Here is a 21,552-nt window from a genome sequence, read left to right as displayed (position 1 = left end):
AGGCGGTGGTAGAGCTACTGTTCCTGGAAGTGTTAATGAAAAGACTGAATGTGGCACTCAGTGCTATGGTTCAGTTGACATGAAGGTGTCAAAGGTTGTATTCAATAATATTGGAGGTCTTCTCCAACCTTAATGATTCTATGATATCTCCACCCCTTCTTTTTTTTTTAGGCTTATTTTTTTTTAGGCTTATTTCAATAAGCTACAAATGAGGGGTGGAGCTACAATGAGTGCTCCACCCTTCATTTGTTTTCATTTAAGGCTTGTTCCTAAAACAAAGTATTTTGATACATGTCATGAAGACTTCAATCATATTTCTATTTACATTGAGACCTTGTGACAAAAGAATACATTTTATGAAATATTTAAAGTGATTTGAAAAAAAATTGAGTATGCAAACAGTAAAAAATACAAAATATGTAAAAGGAACGATCTAGTTATTTCTGCAAAGTCAGGTCTGAATGGAGGCAATTACAGTCTTGAAAAAGACACAGGAGGGATTAAAGTATTGGGTGTCTCTTCTTGCTGTCTCTTAAGAATTAATGTGCAAAAGAAATCTGTAAGTTTATTTTAATGGTGTGTTTTGGATAACTTCCTATAAAAAATATATGGCCTGTATGGTGCACTATATCATTAAGCTGTAGTATTTTACAGCAAAGATATTTTTGCAAGAGCCAGCCTGCAATTTAATCATAACTACAGTATTTCATTCTTAGTATATAAATACATTCTTTATGAAACATGCAATTCTAATTTAGAATTTTAAAAGGACTGATTAAGTGCACACTGAAGTTAACAAATAAAAATCTTTGTCTGCAAGCACTGGGCTTTACTACCAGGTTAGGTAAAAATGTTTAAATCAAATAATATTTTTTTACATGTTATGTTATTTAGGACCCACTCCACATATTTTGGAACAATGTTGTGAACAGACAACACATTTTTGAAAGAGTGAGTATGCATCTGGGAGGGTCTCATATGACACATCTTTAGATGAACTGCTAGAAAAATAAAATGACAGTCCATAAATAGAAGCTGGCATGCTGCGGCAGAATAATAATTCTTCCCTTTGCTATTCTGGACAAAGAAGACAAAACCAATCCAATCTGCACTGCACTGCATTATGGCATATTACATCCATTATTCCAAATAAGCTTGATTAAAATGTAATTAACATAGTGCTAGCTTGCTATTAATGTCTCATGAATAAGATATTTTCTATTGTTTACTGGTGCATTGTTTTTTGTTTGTAATGTGTGTCACAAATATACTTGATCAGTCTTATTGTGTTTATTTAAATGTGTTCCACTTCCTGCTTTTGCTGGTAAATATATTTTATGTTTTCATCTTTACTATTTGTGATCTAACGTCTCTGACAAGTCTCAGAGAAAAGATGAGTCCAGGAAGGCTGGTTATTCTCCAAGAAGGAAATCTTAAAGGCTCAGGAACAGGGCATCCCCATCAGCTGGAAGACAAGATCTTGGGGAAGACTGGCCCAGCTGGTCAGAAAGTTTTAACTGGGACTCAGGAATAAAAGGAGTGTATATGACCTGTGGAAGAAGGAGCATGCAGGAGGACAAAAATAACGTAATGAGCTTATTCAGGGAGAAAAATGGAGAGGTCAAAGTCCAAATAGAAATTTGGACTAGTGCTGTAAAGACAATAAAAATATTTCTACAAGTATTATAGAGACAAAAGGATGGCTAAGAAGAAACTTCATCCTTTGTTGGATATAACAGCAAATATAGTGACAAAGGAGGTGGAGGAAGAAGCTGGGTACTTAATGAAAGTTCTACTTGAGTAATCTGATCTGCTGGGAGATGACTCACTGAGAGGATGAGGGAGAGGGTGTGGGTTGTTGTCTGCCTTTAGTAAAGCTTTGACATGTTTCCTACAGCATCCTCCTGGAGGAATTGGCTGCGTGTGGCTTCGGAAGGTGCACTCTTCACATGGTAAAAACCTGTCTGGATGGCTGGGCCTAGAGAATGAGGGGAATGGGTTTAATCCAGCTGCTGACTGGTCACCAGTGGTGTTCCCCAGGGTTCAGCACTGGGGCTGCTCCTGTTTAACGTCTTAATCAATGATCTGGATGAGGGGTTTTAGGGGAGTGGGACAGAATGAGACAAGAAGAGCAGGGCACATATTAAGGGCCTGACAGAATCACAGAATTACGGAATTCTTTGGGTGAAAGGGAGCTCTAAAGGTCCTGTTGTCCAAACCCATGCCATGGGCAGGGACACCTTTCACCTGGATCAGAAATCTTGGTTGATGATGTGATTGATAAGGTTCTGCATCTACAGATTGACAAATGGGGGGGGTGACAGAGAACTGTGAAAACACAGGATTGCATGTGCTGAGCTCTTGGTATTTGAGAAGTGCATAAGTGTGGCTTAGTTTGTAATCAATATGCATTACCCTTTATTTAAATACTTTGCTGACCTCTAGTACTATAATGATAAAATATTTAATTTACAGGAAAAAAATAAAAAAAGGTTTATACAAAAAACACCGTAAATTATGGAAGGTCTGTAATTCAGGCAAAACAATCTTCAGTGTATTGAGATATATAAATATGAAAAGATTTTGATGTTGACTGGACAATTTCTTTTTGCTTACAATGAAGACTCCATGTAGCTGAGGTAACATCTTTAAAGCTAATTTTGGGGGGCCCAAAAATAGATTTTCCAATCATTATGAATTACAATACTTTGTATAATTTAGTGCTATAAAACTTCCTCACATGCTATTGGTAACTCTGAACTTGCAGTTGTTTTATTTTCCTTTTTATCCAAATCATCAGACGCCATATGATATAAGAAAATGATGACTCAAGAATTGTTAAGTCTAGCAAAATAATTCCCCATATTTATTCTCATTTGAGAAAACTTTTATATGAAAATATGCCTCAGGATATGTCCATGATCCTCATGACAATTATCATGAAGGTCCAAAAAACAAATTCTATTCTGTTCTTGGTACAATCCAAAAGGAAAAAAAGACACATTCATGTTTTAAAGATACTAAGTCCATTTGGAATTGTTCTGTACAAATGCCCTTCCTAAATTAATCATCTAGTAATAATACCTTTCCATCTCAAATTTGTATTAATTATCACATACAGCAATTTCAAAGCTTTTTCTGTATCCTTTGATAAATGCTGACTCTTGACAGTTGAATTAGGAAGTGCTTTGCTAAAAGTTAGCTGGTTTTGAGAAGTGAAGTTTCTGATAAGCTGATTGTTCCATTATTATGCTCTTCCTCTGCCTCCTACTTAATTCTCTTTTTACCATTGATTTACATCAAAAATTTGCTGATGGTTCAGAATACTCATCTTATAGTTTTGAATTGTAGAAGAATGTTGTACAACCTAGATCAGATTATTCATGAGTGAGATGAAATTCCTTTACATGAGAAACAGAATAGAAGAGTATTACTATACTGCAGTTCTTACAGTGCTACATCATTTTGACACCCAGACCTAGAGAACATGGCAGATGATGAAGGCAGCTGTGTTAATGCTCTGGGTGTGGGTGTCTGTATAAAGAAAATTTACGTTTGAATATTAAATGCATTGATTGCTCTGTGCTTTAAAAATTATTTACAGGAAAGAAACAGGTATTTTGATATGATCAATTGTTGATGACAAATGAACTGTTCATAGCTGATAAAATTAATGGTGCCTGGCAAATGAAAACTTACATTTGATATTGAATACATTTTTGTCCTTGCCCTTTCAGCAGCATAATTGGAGAATACTTAAATGTCAACTTGAACTTAAATATAAATCTGAGCATTTACAGTCTTCTCATTTCATGCTTATTTGGCTTGGGAAAAAAAAAAATTTACTATGAAGCTTGAGAAATGGTCTAACAATACACAGAAAATTTTTATAAACTAGATATAAAAATTTAGCCCTTGAATAGGAATGAACAGTTTGGCTTTTAAATGAGACTGTGCCTAAAAATTAGTTGCCAGTGAGGTCCTCAAGTGATAATTGTGTCTCCTTGTAGGAGAATGTTGAGTTTGTTCAAAGGTCTGTAATTCCAACCTGAGATCACATTAAGGAAGCTTGATTGATAATGTCACTGCTGACCTTTTATATCAAAATATTCTGCAAAGGAAGACAATTCAAAGAACATAAGATACATACAGCATCTTAAAAGGCTGGACAAAACTGAAGTGACCTGTCCCAGATTTTGTTGTTAAAGAAACAAAATAGGAGGAACAAAATTTGATTTCTTGACTGATGGGAGCAATATTCACTTTTGCTGTGGTGGTGGTGGAGAAAGGATCTATGGCAGGGTGGTGAGCAGAGTGGTAAGACTGCAAGTGGAAATCTCTCTCTCACTGTCTTAAGTTGTGCAAATGTCCCACTATAAGAAATTACTCTAAAGCACAGAACTTTCCTGAAACACCATCCAGAAGAACTGAATTTGTTTGGCTGACTCCTCAGCTGGCTGGTGGACTTGATACCAGAGGAAAGAAAAGACGTGAGGAAGGCTGAGTAAAGTTGGGTGTTCTCATGGCAGAAGCAGTCTAAGGCTGCCTGGAATCTATGGCTGCCTGTGCTGCCCATACCCACCACCACTTCTACTACACAGCCACAGGTCTGTTCAAATACATTTCTGTCTGGGTAGCATTAACTCCTTCTATAATATGCCCCAATTCAGAAGACTGGAGTAAGAACTAACAGCTATAGAAATTTCTTCCGATGTTGGTTTTCTTTATTTTATTTTTAATTTTTTTTTATTTATCTGAAGTGTAAAGAACGACATCCCCATTTTTGTATTAAGCATCTTATTCATGCATCCTTTAATAAGAATTTTCTCAAGAGAAGATCTAAATTTGGTCTCTGAAAAATGGCATATCATGTTCACTGATGCCTCTGAAACACCTAGACCAAACATCTTCTCTAAAGAATACACAGAGTGAAAAATACAGGGAAAATAGCAAAGGATTAAGAGTTGCACTAATATTAAATAAAGATTCTCAGATTTAGGTTAAGGTCAAGAATAATCCTTTCAAGGGTTTAGGTCATATTTGTCTGCTTTTGTTAAAATTTCAGTCATCTGAGGCAGGGATCTGATAGACGAGAGTGGACAATTTGGACTGATGTTGGAAAGGTCATCTTTCAGCAGCAGATTGTGGGCTTATCTTTCTAAATAACTATTTTAGTATTTGTGAATGTGCTTAAGAAATTGAAAGTTTAGGTTTTAAAACAGTCAGTGGAAAACAAAATTAAATAAACACTGGTTCTCACATAGCTGAATGCAGCTCTGAAGATTTTCTAGAAATAAATCCCAAATGAAGATCCTTGGATGGACTGGGGAGATTATACATTTGCTAAAAATTCAAGGCAACAATAAAAAGGTGCTCTCAGGCTTAATAAGGCAGAACTACTGAAACAGTACCTTCAAATGTACCAGAGTATATTTAGCAGTGCTTAATATTTTCAAGTTCATGATTTATTGGTTGAACTATAGTTGATGACATTTGTGCAGCTCAATAGCTGTTCAAATAATGGGAAGAATAGCAGCAGTTTTGTCTAGTAATAAAAGGATAAATTCATTCTGGTGTTGAAGCAGCTTTAAGGCTGAGCAATAATGGAAGAGGCACAGGAGAACCTAGAATATCTGTGAAAGAGGCAGTGATATTATAGATACAGCAATGGATTTGACTGCAATATCATGTGGAAGGATTGCCCTGGAGGACCGGTAATCTATTAAAAAAGGCAACTGCAGACATAAAAATTATGTGTAGGTTGTATTACTGCAAATATATTTTAAAGCTTTCTTTCACAAAAAGAAAGCATTTCCAGAGGGATGGATGGGTAAAGAGTAGAGTGTTCAGCCATGAGGAGGAATGTCACTGGTGTTTCCTCACTACAGAGGCACACTTGGAAATATTGCCTGCAAAGAGTATTAAATGTAAATGTAACATGTTCTCTCCTACTTTTAATTTGACAAATCAGAACTAGGTCTTTGGGCTATGTTGTATACTTTGAAGTTTCTTTCCCCCAAACCCACTTTCCTAATTTTTAACTATTAGAAACATATCACACTCTCTCTTCCCCCTCCCCTCAAAGAGGCAAAGACATTGCGGCACCTGAGACTGCTCTAATTAAAATTTTAATTATACAAAAATTTCTACTTAGTTAGAGAGAAGAATTGTGACAGTTTTCCCCTAGCTTATCAACTGACTGTTTCATGAAGGAAATAATGCCAATTTTAGAAGTGGAACCATGAATAACTAGACAGCAATGACAATGTAAAATCAGCCATTTTAGCCAGCATGAAAATAGTAGCAGCTAGTGCACAGCTTGTACATGTTTACTGGATTTTCTTGTACAGTGTACGCAGAGTTCAGACTGAGTTTCTCTCTAGTACACTGCTTGCAAGGTGCCTCTAGAGTTTTTTGAAGTTGGGATGCTTTCTCCATAGGGAATTCTGGGCCAATGTTTTGGGAAGTATAATGATTCCCTAATACATGCACGAGGAGAAAAGAAAGGGCATTGGAAGCTCATTAAGTACAAACTCATGGCACTGCATAACCTATTGATCCCTGGCAGTAAAATTTAGAGTTCTGGTTTCAGGTCTGTACAAAAAATTATGATGCCACTGTGATTCATGGCAGATTTTTAACAACAATGACATTACCCTTAAGGGCAAAAAATTGTTCTAAACCACATGCAGCCATGAGACAGAAAGATAACAGAGGATATGACCAAAATTAATAGCAAGAAAACTTTTTTTGGGCTCAAGCCAGATTTGAATGAATCTGAATTTTGTTTGTGCTGTGTTTGTTATTCTGTTCCTGGATACTCTGTGGACGCTCTGATGGAAAACCTCTTGTGTATGTTTGTATGTTTGGGCTGTCTGAGTTGCCATCTCAGGAATTACACCTTATCCTCATCCCAAAGCCCAACGTCTCTCTGTGGAAAACTTACTGCCTCTGAAGCAGACTTGGCCCTTTCCTTGGGAGTCAATAGACATTCACCTCTTCTGAGAGGAGATGAACTGTATTCAGGAAAATAAGAGTATACCCTTAAATTCTGAAGCCCTTGGAAAGGATTTTTTAATAAGAGTTTCGTTCTACCATTTATTATTACCATTACTACTAATATAACCTGGGCTACATTAAAATGTTCATGCAAGAGGGAAGAACAGAGAGAAATATTATTTGAGACTCCTAGTACAGTTTATCATTTTGAATCTTTTAGAAACTAGAACTGAATTAGAAAAACCCAAACAAATCTGATGAGAACAGTCCTTACTACTCTGCGAAGTTACATTAAGTAATTTCTGATAACCTTCCATAGCTGAATTGACTTCCTCTCTTCCCCTCCAAATTGTTGTTAAACTAATATATCAAAGAATTTGGTAATATCTTATGACCTTCCTGGACTTTCCTTTGTAAGCACTACCAGTCCATTTCTACATATTCATGATTCATGAAGGAGAAAACCCTTCTGCATGTTTAATCCACTCTTATGATACATTCATTGAGGTTTGGGTAGTCTTAAAGTACCTAAGAATCTGATGCACTGATCATAAAATGTCAAAGTTTCAAATTATTACGGATTCCTTGCCCTAATTGTCAAGGTAGATCCTGTTTTATATTAAATGAGCAAATTCAACCCCAAAAGATATACTCTAGTTAGATAATACATAGCCAAAATATCTTTCAATGACACTGTTGCATCAAGATTTTGTTCATTTCATGCTATGGTTATTAATGAATAAAATATATGTTTGGATTGTCACACCTAACTTTTCAATAAAAAACCCATAAACTAAAATAATGTAAAAATAAATATTAATTATAAGGGACAGGAACACTTGCTCCAGGAAAATGTATTATGGAAAAAATTATTTTGATTGGATCTTAAAGTGAGTTGTAAATGTTCTGCACAAACAATTTTATTTCTTATTGATGTTTTAAATCTCCATGCAGCATTTTAGCACTCACTAAAACTATAAATCCATAGCAGTAACATGAACTTACTACATGGTGTACTGTATACCATTAAAAGTCTCCTAAAGGCGGCGTTGTTTTTACTTTCTTGCTTTTTTCCCCAGAGATTTTGCCCTGTGGTGTCAGATTTCATCATTCATAGCTAGATTTGCTATTTCACTGACTACTCTGTAGTATATTGTATAGTATTTTACTGTAGAATTAGTACTTGAAGACTATTAAATGCTTCCCATCAGAGAAAGTTTTTTTAAATTAATATGGGTGTATAATAGAATCAGAAATATTTGGGTTAGAAGGAACCTAAAAGACCATTTAGTTCCGACCGTCCTGCCACGGACAGGGACACCTTTCACTAGACCAGGTTGCCCAGTGCTTCACCCAGCCTGGCCTCAAACACTTCCAGGGATGGGGCATCCACAGCTTCCCTGTGCAACCTGGTCATGTGCCTCACCACCCCCACGGTAAAGAATTTCTCCCCAATATCTAATCCCAACCTGCCCTCTTTCAGTTTTAAGCCATTCACCCTCATCACCATCTGCTCTTGTAAAAAGTTCCTCTCCATCCCATGATATATTATCATTAAGAATACTGCCCAAATTCACTGAATCAAATGACCTAGACATATTTTTTTCCTTGTTATCTGCTAAAAGGTCACAGCCATCTGCTTGAAAGCTGCAGACCCCAGTTTTCAAAATGGGACTTTTAAAAAGGCAGTCAATAAACCACAATAACTTAATATAGGAACCTCCTGAAGTACTCATGGTATGTATTGGGGAGTTTGTTTCGTGAACAGGACAGGACTGCTGGGATACATTCCTTGAGCTTTTATTGCAGCATCAGCCTCAATACATGGTTGAGACAACAGGAAGATGGCAAAAGCTGGCGTACAGCCAGCAGCAGCCAAGTATTTCTTTGTTGCAGAACATTTTGAAAACTTTCTAGCCAACAGCATATTGCTAAAGCTTACAGGCAGTTGTTCTAGCCAATTACTAAAAGTACACGTGCACCTGCTTCACACAATGCTTGCCTGTCTTCTTTCTGTTAACAACACATAATACTCCATTATTAAGCTTAAAACCTTCTACTAAGCATATTTTTCTGCAGTCTTAAGGTCTATCTTAGCCAAGCCTAAAACTGAAGCTATTGTTTCATGTCCTTGCTTGCTATACTATTGTAACTTTTTCTACCTTCAGACTTTGCAGCTGCAGCTAGTTCTAATTTTCTCTGCTCTTTCTGTTTCTAAGGCCTGCATTCCCAGCTTTCTGAAAATCCTCTTACTATTTCCCACATTGGTACCTACTTACAGCACAATAAAATTACATATTGCAGTTAATGCGGTACATAGCTATTTCTGCAGTACTCTGTTTGTTGTTTGTTTTTTTTAATTAAAGAGTAATATTTATTATTCCCTATATTTATACATTGTCATGATATGCACCTTTGTCCTTGTACATTTTTATAGCCTATGGCCACTCAGAACAAGGAACTATATTTCAGTTACATCAAAACTGAGGAAATATCTTTTTGGGTAAAAAAACTTTTCCCCAAATTTTTACAATTTAGAAAAAATATTTGCTTTTAGTTTGAATACTGAAAGCTTTCAATGAGGAAAATAATAAAATACTTCATGATAAGAGTACATTCAGGATTCAACATATTTTTGTTGGAATCACAAATTAATAGTTTCTGAAAATTAACATTCAACAAGGCATATTCAAAAATGCTTAGTTACAGCAGAATATTTTAAATCATGTTATGCATGCTATATTCACGTTCATTTCCAATTAAATTAGTACCCTGTAATGAAAACCAAAGGAATTACTAAATCTTAGATATTGTTAAATGGAGTAGTCTATTATTTTCCTGCAATAAAGTTTCATTCTAGTTAATATTTTCAGTCATTTGAAAATACCTTTTACTGTAAAATTTTTCAGGTGCCATTCTGTTTTATTTTCTTTCTCCATCTCCTCTTAAATCTCTTCTATGTTCACAGAATATTTCAGTGACTACTGATCCTGTGAGATGCAAGGTTATTTTATACTTTAATATGACACATCTATGTTATACTCCTACAAAAGCAGATTTTCTCCAGAGAGGTTACTTTAGTAATGATGAACTTGAGGCAATAGGAATGGAGAACGTACAGAAAATCAGAATAGCACATAGATGTTGGAATAAAAGAAAATCTAAGCGCTGTGAAGTGGGAGCAGATGAAAGGTGACTTTTAAAAAAATGGTTAAAAAGGTTTCCTTCAACAGTGGTGTTTGCTTGCTGCACATGTGCACTTTATTTGTTTTCTTTTAGGAAAGAATTATATTTTCATGTTACTTTTTACAGCTACAAAATGACTTTGGTACTTTAGCTGTTTCTGTACCAAACAGACATTGGTACTGACTTGTTAGCTTTAATTTCATCTGGAAAAAGAATAACATTTTGGAAACAGCTGCCTGTATTTCATACAAATACAAAAGCTGCTCAATGCCATATTAGAAGTTAATACTCTGTGTGGTTGCTGATGTTCCTTCTACTGCATGGCTTTTCACTTAATGCCATGAGACATAGTTTTCAGTAAAAGCAGTCACCAGAAGAAATAAGCTGACATAACCTTTGACATAGAAGTACAACCTCAAAAAAGTTAGGTAAATAGCAGTAGGGTGGTAATCATCCTTGGCTACTTAAACCAGGCAGAAAAATAATGCTTGACTAGATAGGTCTCCAAACCCAATTCAGGATGACTTCAGGAATGCAAAGGTCTCTTACCCTAATAGATAATTTGTGGTTAGAAGTTCCCTATGAAGAGACTGCACTGTCTATCAAGCATGCTTTTCTTCCTCTCTAGCTTGGAGAGATTCTGCACAAAACAGGACACACTATTTAAAGCAGGTTTAATTTTTTATTTTTTAGCCTTGCTGCTTATTATTCTTTAACCAGCCTAGTTCAACAGGAGGCCAGCAGGCTGGTCTGAGCCCAGGGGATGCTCTCTCCTTCAGCCTTCTACTGGATCCTTGGGATGGAGCCAGGAGGATGTGGCTGCTTCTGGAGATGGCAACCAGCTGCTGCCTAAAGGACAGTGACAGGAGGGGCAGGGGGACAGTGAGAACAGTCTGGTGACCTGGCTGCAGCCCAGCAGCTCCTGAGACTGGGCAATTGTCCCTGCACTTGGCAGGAGCACTGCACTGGAACTCCCCAGCTGTAAAGGTATCTTTCCTGTTGCTCTGAAGAAAACAGTTTTCTCCTGAGGCAATGTCAGCTCTTTGCTGGTTTTCTTGCCTATGCTCTCTAGAGCATAGATGCTTTTCATCATAATCTCTTTTATACAAAACTGATAGCTGTCCTGTCAACAAGTAACAATTCTGCTCTCCTGGATGGAAATCTGAGCAAGAGTGAAGAGGCTCTTGATCATTTCCAGGGATTACTAAACTTTTGGATTTTGCAATTGCAAATAGTTCTAAATTTATATTGCACACATTATAAAATTAAGCAGTTACTCATAATGATGAAGCAGGAAAAGGTCAAGAAAGTGAAAACTCACTTTCACTTCAACAAAGATCCTCATTCCAGGAATATAATTTTCCGTGAAAAATGGTGAAAAGAGAGAACATAAGGAGGAGGTGCTGAATATCTTAGCATCAGTGTAACCACTGCCAATGTAAATTTGAGCATAAGCCTCATCTCTTTGTTACGGGGGAAAAAGGAATCAAGGGATAACATTTCCCAATAAAGTTTTGCCTAAATACTCACAGAAACAGGATTTTTAAAACCAAACAAATTCATTAATGTATTTACAAAAGGTGTGTCCCTCCTGTGCCTCCTGGCATGAAGGCCATCACAACTTGGAGCACATGCAAAGACAGGATCTGACTTCTGTTCAGTTTGTCGCATGAGAGAGGAGGAACCACAGCATGTTCAGTGGCATGAATGTAGGATCATCTCTTCAGCAGACCCATTCCACTGTCCAGATGAAAGTGCCCTGCTGTTCATTGTCTTCCATGTCCCTCTCCTTCTCAGCACTACTTGAAGTTCTCCCCTGGCTGCTGCTGTCAGTGCTGCTCTGCCTGGGCAGCCAGTAGGGGCCAAAAAGTACCAGGAGGATTTTGGCAGAGGTCCAGAAGCACCAGTGCCGGCAGGCATAGAGGAGCAGGCTTCCCTGGCTGGGTCTAGGTGGCTCCTGCTTCTGCTCCATCTCCTCCAGGATCCAAGCCATCTCCTGGGTTTGCTACTCCTCATGCTATGCAAAAGCTCTTGTGTGACATTTTCTTTCTGGTCACGCACCCCCAGTACTCATGGCAGGATGCTCAGCACTATCAGGATTTGGGTGATGTTCCCAACCATGGCCGGGAGGAGGAGGAGGAGGGAAGGGGCTCAGCTGGGCTGAGTGGCAGGGAGGAGGCATCTGGGACAGTAGGGGCAGGAGACACAAGGACCTGGGAATGTGAGTGAGAGGGGATGTGGGTGCTCACAGGTATCACAGCTGAGGTTGGTGAGTGCTGTAGGGACGTGACCACATCCCCAAGGCTTCTTGGACACTCACCATGGCTGACAGCTCTGGGAACTTTTCCACCCAGCTAAGGCCAGCACCTGCCATGCCCAGGGTATTACCCAGAGCCCCTTCCCTCCCCTCAGCCTCAGAAACACATTCTGACCTGGCCCTTGCTCATCCCAGTTTTCCCCTTGCCAGCCCCACTCACTGCTGGCCCGAGCCAGCACTGGGGATGGTGGCACAGCTCTGTGACATGGTCTGTCTGATGTCTCTGGCATCAGAGCCACATGCTGACACCCCACCTGGACAGCCATGGCCAGCACTGAATAATGCTTTGAACCCAGCCTTCTCTTCAGAAATCCCAAAACAATCCTATTCCACTCAGATTGGTTCAATTTTAATTTGTTTTTAAAAATTATTATTCCGAAATAGACTAAATTTTAGAGCAGTTGCAGTTACTTTTACTCTTTGCACTCTTTTTATTGTTTGGGCACTGTGACTTTGCAAATATTCCTTACACATATTACTGAAAATATATGTTCATTTTTTTTTCCTGTATCACTATTGTCCTTTCTATGCTGAACCCCCTTACATGGATGTACATCTAGCTGCTATCTCCTGCTCATTTATGGTAAAGGGAAGGGCAAAGAGGCCTGATAACCATCAGGCTGAAAATTCAAATAACAAAGTCATTTAGAAAGAGAAATTCAGCTCTGTTGTTTCTGGCATGAAACATTTACATAAGCAGACCCAAAGTGCATTGCAAATGAATGCCTAATTTTTTGTCCAATGTCATTCCTAGACCCCTTCAATCCAGCAGCTTTCAAACTTTCTACATCTTAAGTATTTGAGATTATTTTATGTACCATGCATAGATCAGCAGTTTCTGTGCTGTAGTACAATATGTAGTGCAACATTTATCTGTGAAAAAATATAACAATATAGTACAATCAGTGGAAGGTATTTGTGATGTATCTCACATTTAGCTAAAGGAAATATAATTCAAAAAAAGAATAATGTGCTTAGTTTCAGTAATACCTACCTTTCTATTTGTCAGTTTTCATTACTTTTTGCAACTCCTACTAATTTAGTGCCATTTGAAATTTCATTAAGGTGATATTAAATCTTTCTAGTGCTTTGCTTTTACATTCTAGTTTTCCCCTGGGAGAACAATCAAACTGTAAAACAAAATGGGTAACTACATTTTAAACTATGATTCCTCCTCCTGAGGAATTCTGACATTTGACTAAAGGAAAGAGCATTTGGTAAAATGTTTGATTTACCACTTGCAATCTGTTGCAGCTTCAAAACACTTGCAAAAAAAAAAAAAAGGAAAAAAAAGAGGGAATTAGGGTTTTATTAATGTTAAACTATGGAGAAAATTGATTGTCTAAAATTAATATCTGTGCTGTATAATGACAATGGCTCGAAAAGGAGAAATGACAGTGACCTGATACAAACCAAGGGCATTTGGATGGCACAGCACAGGGCCATTTGGGGGATAAGCAGGTTCTCACAGAGCAGAGGTGTGCAATAGGTGTTTATGTGAAAGAGATCATTACTGAGTCAGCACTGTAAATAGTGCTCACACCCTTCTGTAGTAAAGGTGGTGGAAAGAAAATGAAACAGAAATTAATAGAATAATGGGAGCATATTCAGATTTTCCCTGATCCTTCTCAATGTGTTCTTCTGTATAGACAACCAGGGTGGCATGCAATAAAATTGGTGATGTGAATTTCCATGTCTTCTGAATGCAGGAACTAAAGATAAATTCCTAAATTCCTGGTGAATACATGGAGTAGCAGCACCATGGGATGGACATAAATATTACCACATTGACGGTACAAAATGTGCTAATTTTCACCTATTTGTATCTTTGATGACATGCTGACTAGGGCTGGTCTGGTGTCAGTCAGGTGCTCCAGTTCTTCTGTAAGCATGCATGCATATTCACACCTTCCAGCAAAATTACGGTGAGGAAGTGATTAAGAAACTAATTGGGTTGTTACCCAGGAGGAAAAAACAGTGATGCTTATCACCAGCTATTAAATTTCATCACAAACTCTTAGCTTTGTCTGTAGTTGACAGTTACAGTTTCTCTAGCAAATATAACTCAACTGTAGGACATGACTAATAAAGTTATATTCTCCACCCTAAATTCCTGATGGAACTCTTGTAGATTAAAGAAATAGTTAATCACAAGTTTTAGAGGTACATTTCTAATACAACACTGTACAAGGTCTTTTGATGACTATCTTTTGGCTGTCATCTTAATTCTTTCTTAGAGCTAAGACATATCATTTTAGACATCCTGTAGGAGAGACACACCCTGCATCCACAGCAGAGATCACAAATGCAAGTGTTCAAGATATTACTGAATCTGTTTTTCAGATGATGAAATTTGGTCATTTGCACAGATACCTTCCTAATTATTTACATTTCATATCTTTAAACATGCAGACGTCTTCAAGCAAAACGATTTCTCATACTGGAGAGGCTTGATCTCTTATTCAGAAGGCATCTGAGAAATCTCTGCTTTCATCCTGAAATGGAAAAGTACTATTTTATGTCCATATGCTATATTGATTTGTTTTAATAGAAATCCCAGGACAGTCAGGTTTTTTTGCATTGATTTTCCTTGCTAGGCATTTGATTACTTTTATGGCAGCTTAAGAAGGCTATGCCAGCTCTGACTCAATGTATTTCAAAGAAGAGTTTTTCTGTGGGGGTTGTTATATTCTACATTTTCCCCTCTTAGCTTCTCAGGTTCATGAAGCTGTTTATGTAGGCTGCATGGTTTTTAAGATTTTCCACAAAATTTCTGCCTTGTCCAATTCATGCTGCATGAGGAGCATGGCCATGCTCCTCATTTTTGAGTGTCTCCTGGACTTTCCCCTTACTGTGCAGGCAACTGGGTACCTTAAATATGTATTTTTAACAGAAAAGTGGTGCCTGGTTTTACAAACAGCTGATGTTAAGCAATGCCAATGGCATTGTACAGAAGGAATGTAATCCATTTCCAATGCAGTAAGGTGAATGTCAAGAAGAAAGAAGTCACTGGTATGAACAGGGAAAAGAATACTTGGTACTTGCTGCAATGTCATGCTGATCTGAAAGAGGATGCTTTTTTTTATACTCATGACTATGAGTATTGCATTAAAAGGCTTAATTTGCTGGGCAATTATTAACTGCTTTTCCTGCATACAAGGGATTTGTGTTTTTAAAATTACATTGTGGCAAATAGTACTAAAATAGTTGGATAGCTGACAATGACATCTGTTGCAATAAATTCAAATAATGAGTGTTTGATCTATTTAATACTGGACATCAGATCAAGAAAGTTTCTCCAGTATCCCACTGATTTGCACTGAGTGAAATGGAAAATATAAATATATTACAACAGAATAGCAATATAGGTATGAAGATTTACATATAAGTTTATTTTATCTTGATGGCATGGTATCAATCAAATTGCACATACTAATCAAGGACTTATGCATTATCAAAATTAAGCTGCATGTTACACCTATTTTGATTATCCTAGTTAGAGTTAATCTGAAAAACTGCTGTATCTACTGTTGAGGTACTGTGATGAAATTGTTATTTCTGCTTGGTTGCTAAGAATTTAAATATTACTTCTGACACTTTATTTGTGGGGGAAAGCTGGGAAAGAGGAGATAAATTGTTCCAAAGTAACAACCTGGTTTCTGATTTTTCTAGAAAACAGGTTTTTAATCAAAGCCATGGAAAAACTTTTCAATGCACGACACCACATTGTGAAAAAGTTGACTTTTGATTCTTCAGCGTTAGAGGAATTATATGGAGGAATTACACCATTCTGGCATAAATCAGAATGTATAAATCCATATGCCACAAACTGACGTTTGTGTAAATCTATGAGGTTATCATGACTCTGATGGCAGAGTCACACCATAAAGCTCACTTTTCAGTGGGAGTGTTACATTTATGTCCATGACATACAGCTTATTATGCATTTAACTTCTTTGCATTATAAGAGACTTTCCTAGAATTTCCATCCTTTTTTGAGTTAGTGGATGTTTGCTGTGCTATAATAAATCAAAGTAACTCATCCTTACTTTTAAACAAGAAATGGATTTTGTGGATCCCACTCATCTTCCTATTCACATCATAAAATGATATTCTAAAGAAAGGAAAATATCTGTGCACAACCTTCTGTTCTTTTCCATGTTTGGCCCCTAGCATTACTTAGTTTTATTCTGGTTAAGCGTTATCTGAATCCATAAGCCAAATGATTCCCACAGAGTAATCATAGATCATTGTACCCTTGCATTAAGGGACAAGCAGAGAGTCTTCTGGTACAGTGAGCAATTGCTGCATCTCCTTCTGTGTTAGCTGGGATGCGTAGTGCCAGAGAAAGACAGAGAGGAGTAGCAGGAAAGTCTGGCCTGCCCTTGGAGCTGGAAAAGGCAGGCTGAGGGGGCAAAAAATGGAGCTCTTTTGCTGATGGCAAAATATTTCATTAATGCAAATACTATTTTTGATAGAAAAGGGTATGGGATGCTCAGACATGAATTCTCTATCTGTGTAGTTCTTCTGTTCCTTAAGAAACACTCTTTCCTGTAATCCATGGATTTTCTTCTGTCCATGCATTTACAATTACTGAAGATTAGTTATTCTGTGGGAAGAATGCTGATAGAATGCATGAAAACCCAGCTGTAAGAATCCTTGCAGTGGTCCAAGAATGTCTCCTCATCTATTTAAAGTCACCGACAAAAAGAGGGTTAGAAAAAAATCTCAATCTGTTCTATGTATTTTGTGTTTAGTATTTTGGTGTTATTGATTCTGCTCGGTATACTTCATTGAATGTTTTCTACACAGCACATAGCATTTTGTCAGGTTCTCTTACAGTGACAAATGTATGGTTAACGTCTCTCATGGCTTGGTGGAAGGAATCATTGAATCATAGGATATCCTGAGTTATCCTATGATTAGAAGGGACCCACAAGGATCCTGGAAGTTCAGCTCCTGGCCCTACACAAGAACACCCCAAGAGTCACACCATGCACCTGAGAGCACTGTCCAAACACTTCTTGAGCTCTGTCAGGCTTGGTGCTGTGACCACTTCCTGGGGGAACCTGTTCCAGTGCCCAGCCACCCTGTGAGTAAAGAACCTTTCCTACTGTCTGACCTAAACCTTGCCAGACACAGCTTAGTGCCGTTCTGTCTGATCCTGTCAACCCAGAGAAGAGATCAGTGCTTGTCCCTTTTCTTCTCCCCATGAGGAAATATAACTACAATGAGTCTCAGTCTCCTCTTCTCCAGGGTGAAGTAGCTAAGTAACCTCAGCCACCCCTGATATGGCTTTCCCTAAAGACTCTTCCCCATCATTGTAGCTTTTTTTGACAGACTTTGCTGGCTGTGCTGATGACTATGTTGTCTTACAGGTTTTTTTTCAATAACTGCAAGAATAATCTTCTTTATAATAAATTTGCCCATAATTTTACCATTCAAGAAAGGGCACTGCATAGCCAACAATTCCAAAATCAAGTTGCTACAGACAGTAAATTGCTATCCAAGTGAAGTTTGAAATAACACAAGTATTTTAGATATATGATCTATATGTGCAACTGAGCATATCTCATATGATGGAAGAACCATAGCTGTCCTTATCAGCCAAACCTGTTGGATAAAAGTGCTGGGAATGCACAGCAGAGTCCCTGGCTGACACAACTGATGGACACTGGTGCAACTTCAGGTCACAATGAAATGGCACAAGACCTGAACACTAAAGTGTTACACTGCCCCAAAAAGAGACATGGGAGAATCTTATCTATTACTGTAAAATAATTAATTTGATGTAATACACGGCCACATGGGACAAAAGGGGTTTAAAATAGTTGTTTGCTAATAATCATGATTGTAACACTCTTAACCTACCTTTTCCTTGAAAAATTGCTACTGACACTATTTCTGAAGGGTTGGATTAGGAATTTTTATAGACTTCAACATAGAAATTAATTTCTGCTATCTTTATAGAAGAAAAATAATATTTTTTCTCTTAAAACATATTTTAATATTTTAATATTTAAAAGGCTTTAAAACATTTGCATAAATCTACTATTTAAATAACTTGTAGCTATACTAATGCTGTTAACATTTTTTTAGGCCCCCTTCTCATTATATAGACTGCCTGCAGAGTTCTCTGAAAAATACCATAATGAAGATGTTCACACAAAATCTGGAGAGAAAAGTTCTTAATTTCCTGTTTAAGAATGTACTGTTCTAAAGTTAAACCCTTTACACTTTTTCCAAATAATTGAAGAAAATAATTTTGTGCTCACATAGCTAAGTGTGGCTAGCTTCCTTCTCAACTACCTCCCCCCAGCAGTAAGACAGATAATAATTTGACTGGAATAATGGACACACAATCTTGTTTTGAGTTCTCTAACAGAACCTGCAAACTTCGGTGTAAGTACTGTTTCATATTTTCCTTTTGACTTATGAAGGAAGACACATAACAACACATTTTCCTTTCAGTCTTACTGCCAGCAATTTCTATTTAAGTAACCCCATTAAGGAGTCTGGAGTTACTTTAAGTTGTATAAGAAATAAGATCAGAAGCTATGCTGCTCCTTTTAAAAACTGTATGAACCAGAAATGAAGTTCCTGGATTTAAGGGAAAAAAGATTTCTAGGGCCTGTGTTCATACTTCTTGAAAAGCTTTCCAAAAGCAATTTATGTACTTAAAGGTTGGACCATAAGCCTTCCAACTAAGAATCACATGACTTGATTGCCTGGAGTCCACAATAAAGCTTTTTGAAGAAGTTCCATATAAAAAAATCAACCTATAGCTCCTGCTGACACAAGAGTGATTTAAGATGCTCAGAACCAACCTATGCATACATTATTTTTACTGTTATAGCTCAAGTATTTGGCTGGTTTTCCCTGCCAATTGCTCTAGATTCTGCATTCTGCACAGATATCTTCCTTCACTTGAAGGTATGTGTGATTTTTATTGGTGGGAGAAGCAGCTGCAGGCCTGTCTGTGTGCACACACTCCTTGCATTGCACTGCAGGATCTGGTACTCCACCACTGGAGCTGAAGAGTCACATTGCTTCCTGTAATTCCTTTCCTGAGCAAGTTTTCTCCCTAGAACACAAGAAAGCAGAGAAACAACCCATGTACTTCTCTTGCTTTTGTTGCTTACTCTACGGTTTTCACTATATTACTTCAAATATTTCCTGTAAATCATTTCAGTTACCCCTTAAACCTATATCCCAATTTTTACCTTTGCCAGGCTAATCTAGTCTACTGACAAACTTCTCTAGTTTAGCAAATGCCAAAAATCTCTCCCAAGAATCTATTGCCAGTTTTTTTTTTTTTTTGCCAAATACTTATAAATGTCCTGCTTTAGTGAACTGATATGAAAAAGTATGTGTGATGAAAACCAGTAGTGCATAGAAAGATTTAAGGGTTTGTTGCATTTCTTCTTCACTTTATTTCAGTGGACTGAAAACCAGCATCTTCTGAAGTCCATGCTCTGTTGTGTGGAAAGCATGAAGAACTGGAAAGCTGAAAGAAATAGGAAGCAGCCACTGAATTTTTGTCTTTTGCTACTGTGCTGAGCAGAGAGAGATGTCAGAGCCCTGAGCATATGCCCCCTCCAGGAGTTTCAGGGCAGACCTAAATGATGGTGTGGGAGTCCCATTTTGTGAAAAGTGCTCCTCAAGAAAATTCTGCTGGAAATGCCTCAGCAGGAGCTGTCCATCCTCACTTAGGAACTGCTTTTCAGCTGTGGCTCTCCCCCCAGATCCTACTGGAGCTACATTCCTACTGTGACGCAGCTGTGCCATTCTTAGCCATGTCTGTTGCTGATTTGGGCTGCACAGGTGACCTGCAGATGTGCCATGGTGGCCTGGCACACACTGAGGACTTGCTCTGGGCTTCGGGCTGGCCCCAGCAGCCCCAGACTCTGCTGGCTTTACTGAGAACTGGTGGGAGGGAAGTGAGGCCAGTGCAGGCTCTTATTCCTGATCCCATATTCCACTTCCCCTGCAAAGCAGGCTGCCCCTATGAATCCCTGTGAGCAGGAATAAGTTGAAAAGTTAATTCCCACCACAAATAAAAAAAAAACCCTGTGTATTCTGGGCATGTTTAAATGTGCAATATTAAATGCAATATTTTCTTTAATAAAAACCTAAAAGCAGCATAGGAATTGTAGTGTGTGGGACATATAGTGCTATAGGTAGCAGGCATGGAAACCTCCAGCTCTTTGCTGTGTATGGCCACTTGTCTTTTAGACTGCAGCAAAATGTTGGTCTCTTCTAAGTGGTTTTTGGTGATTTTTTTTTTATATTATTGTGTAACAGCTCTGTAGAATTCCTACTTGTTCTAAGGAAAACTGAGTATGTGCATGTTATGAAAGCAAATAGAATAAGATAAAAGTGTAAACATGCAGAGTTCTATAAATTTATCAGCTTCTCATTTTGATAATATCAGGGACCCTACTGCCACAAAAAGCTGATACTAATATGCTGCTTGAGCTGTATACTAAGTTGCAGGAGTTACAAACAATATATTTTTCTTACTTAAAAAAAAATATTTTATTGTGGTTAGTGTGAGTGTATGGATGGAGAAAGAGTTTGTTTTCTGTGAATTGCCCAAATTCAGTCTGTCTATCCCAGTACCAAATGCATAAATAATTTTATAGACTTGGTACTGATAAGACCATGACTCTGTTTGCATGAATTTTGAAGTATTATTAAAATATTGTAAAGATACAGATCAGAAAAGAAATAAATTACTTTTGTTTGAAAGGAGGGAATGTGTGATTGAACCTGTTCTCATGTAGATCTTGAACTGCACACTGACAGTGTATGGGTAAGAGAACTAATGTTTTAAGCACATGTGTAATTAAAGCAATAGGAGTCTGCAGAATATAAATAGGCAGTGACCTTACTGTTTGAAAGTCAACTATAATCTGTCTGTATCAGTGGAGAGAGACAGGCCAGGAATGGATCTCCTGAGCCATGGAGTCTGGTTCTCTGACTTCATAACAGCACATGTAAAAGAAACTTGTTACTATTCTTATGAGTGTAAAAGAAATGATGCTTTC

General features: G+C 37.6%; 1 long non-coding RNA gene across 1 annotated transcript in view; it reads left to right on the top strand.

Moving 5' to 3' along the window:
• Nucleotides 1–1,894: 1,894 nt before the first annotated feature.
• Nucleotides 1,895–21,552, top strand: part of LOC135293363 (uncharacterized) — a 33,344-nt gene continuing 13,686 nt past the window's right edge. The window contains exon 1 of the long non-coding RNA XR_010355451.1: nt 1,895–1,952. This is a non-coding gene — a long non-coding RNA (uncharacterized LOC135293363). The remainder of the gene's footprint in view (nt 1,953–21,552) is intronic.

The sequence above is a fragment of the Passer domesticus genome, chromosome 2, assembly GCF_036417665.1.
Source record: "Passer domesticus isolate bPasDom1 chromosome 2, bPasDom1.hap1, whole genome shotgun sequence".
NCBI lineage: Eukaryota > Metazoa > Chordata > Aves > Passeriformes > Passeridae > Passer > Passer domesticus.
The sequence above is the reverse complement of the archived record's forward strand: the minus strand, read 5'-3'. Positions and strand labels throughout refer to the sequence as shown.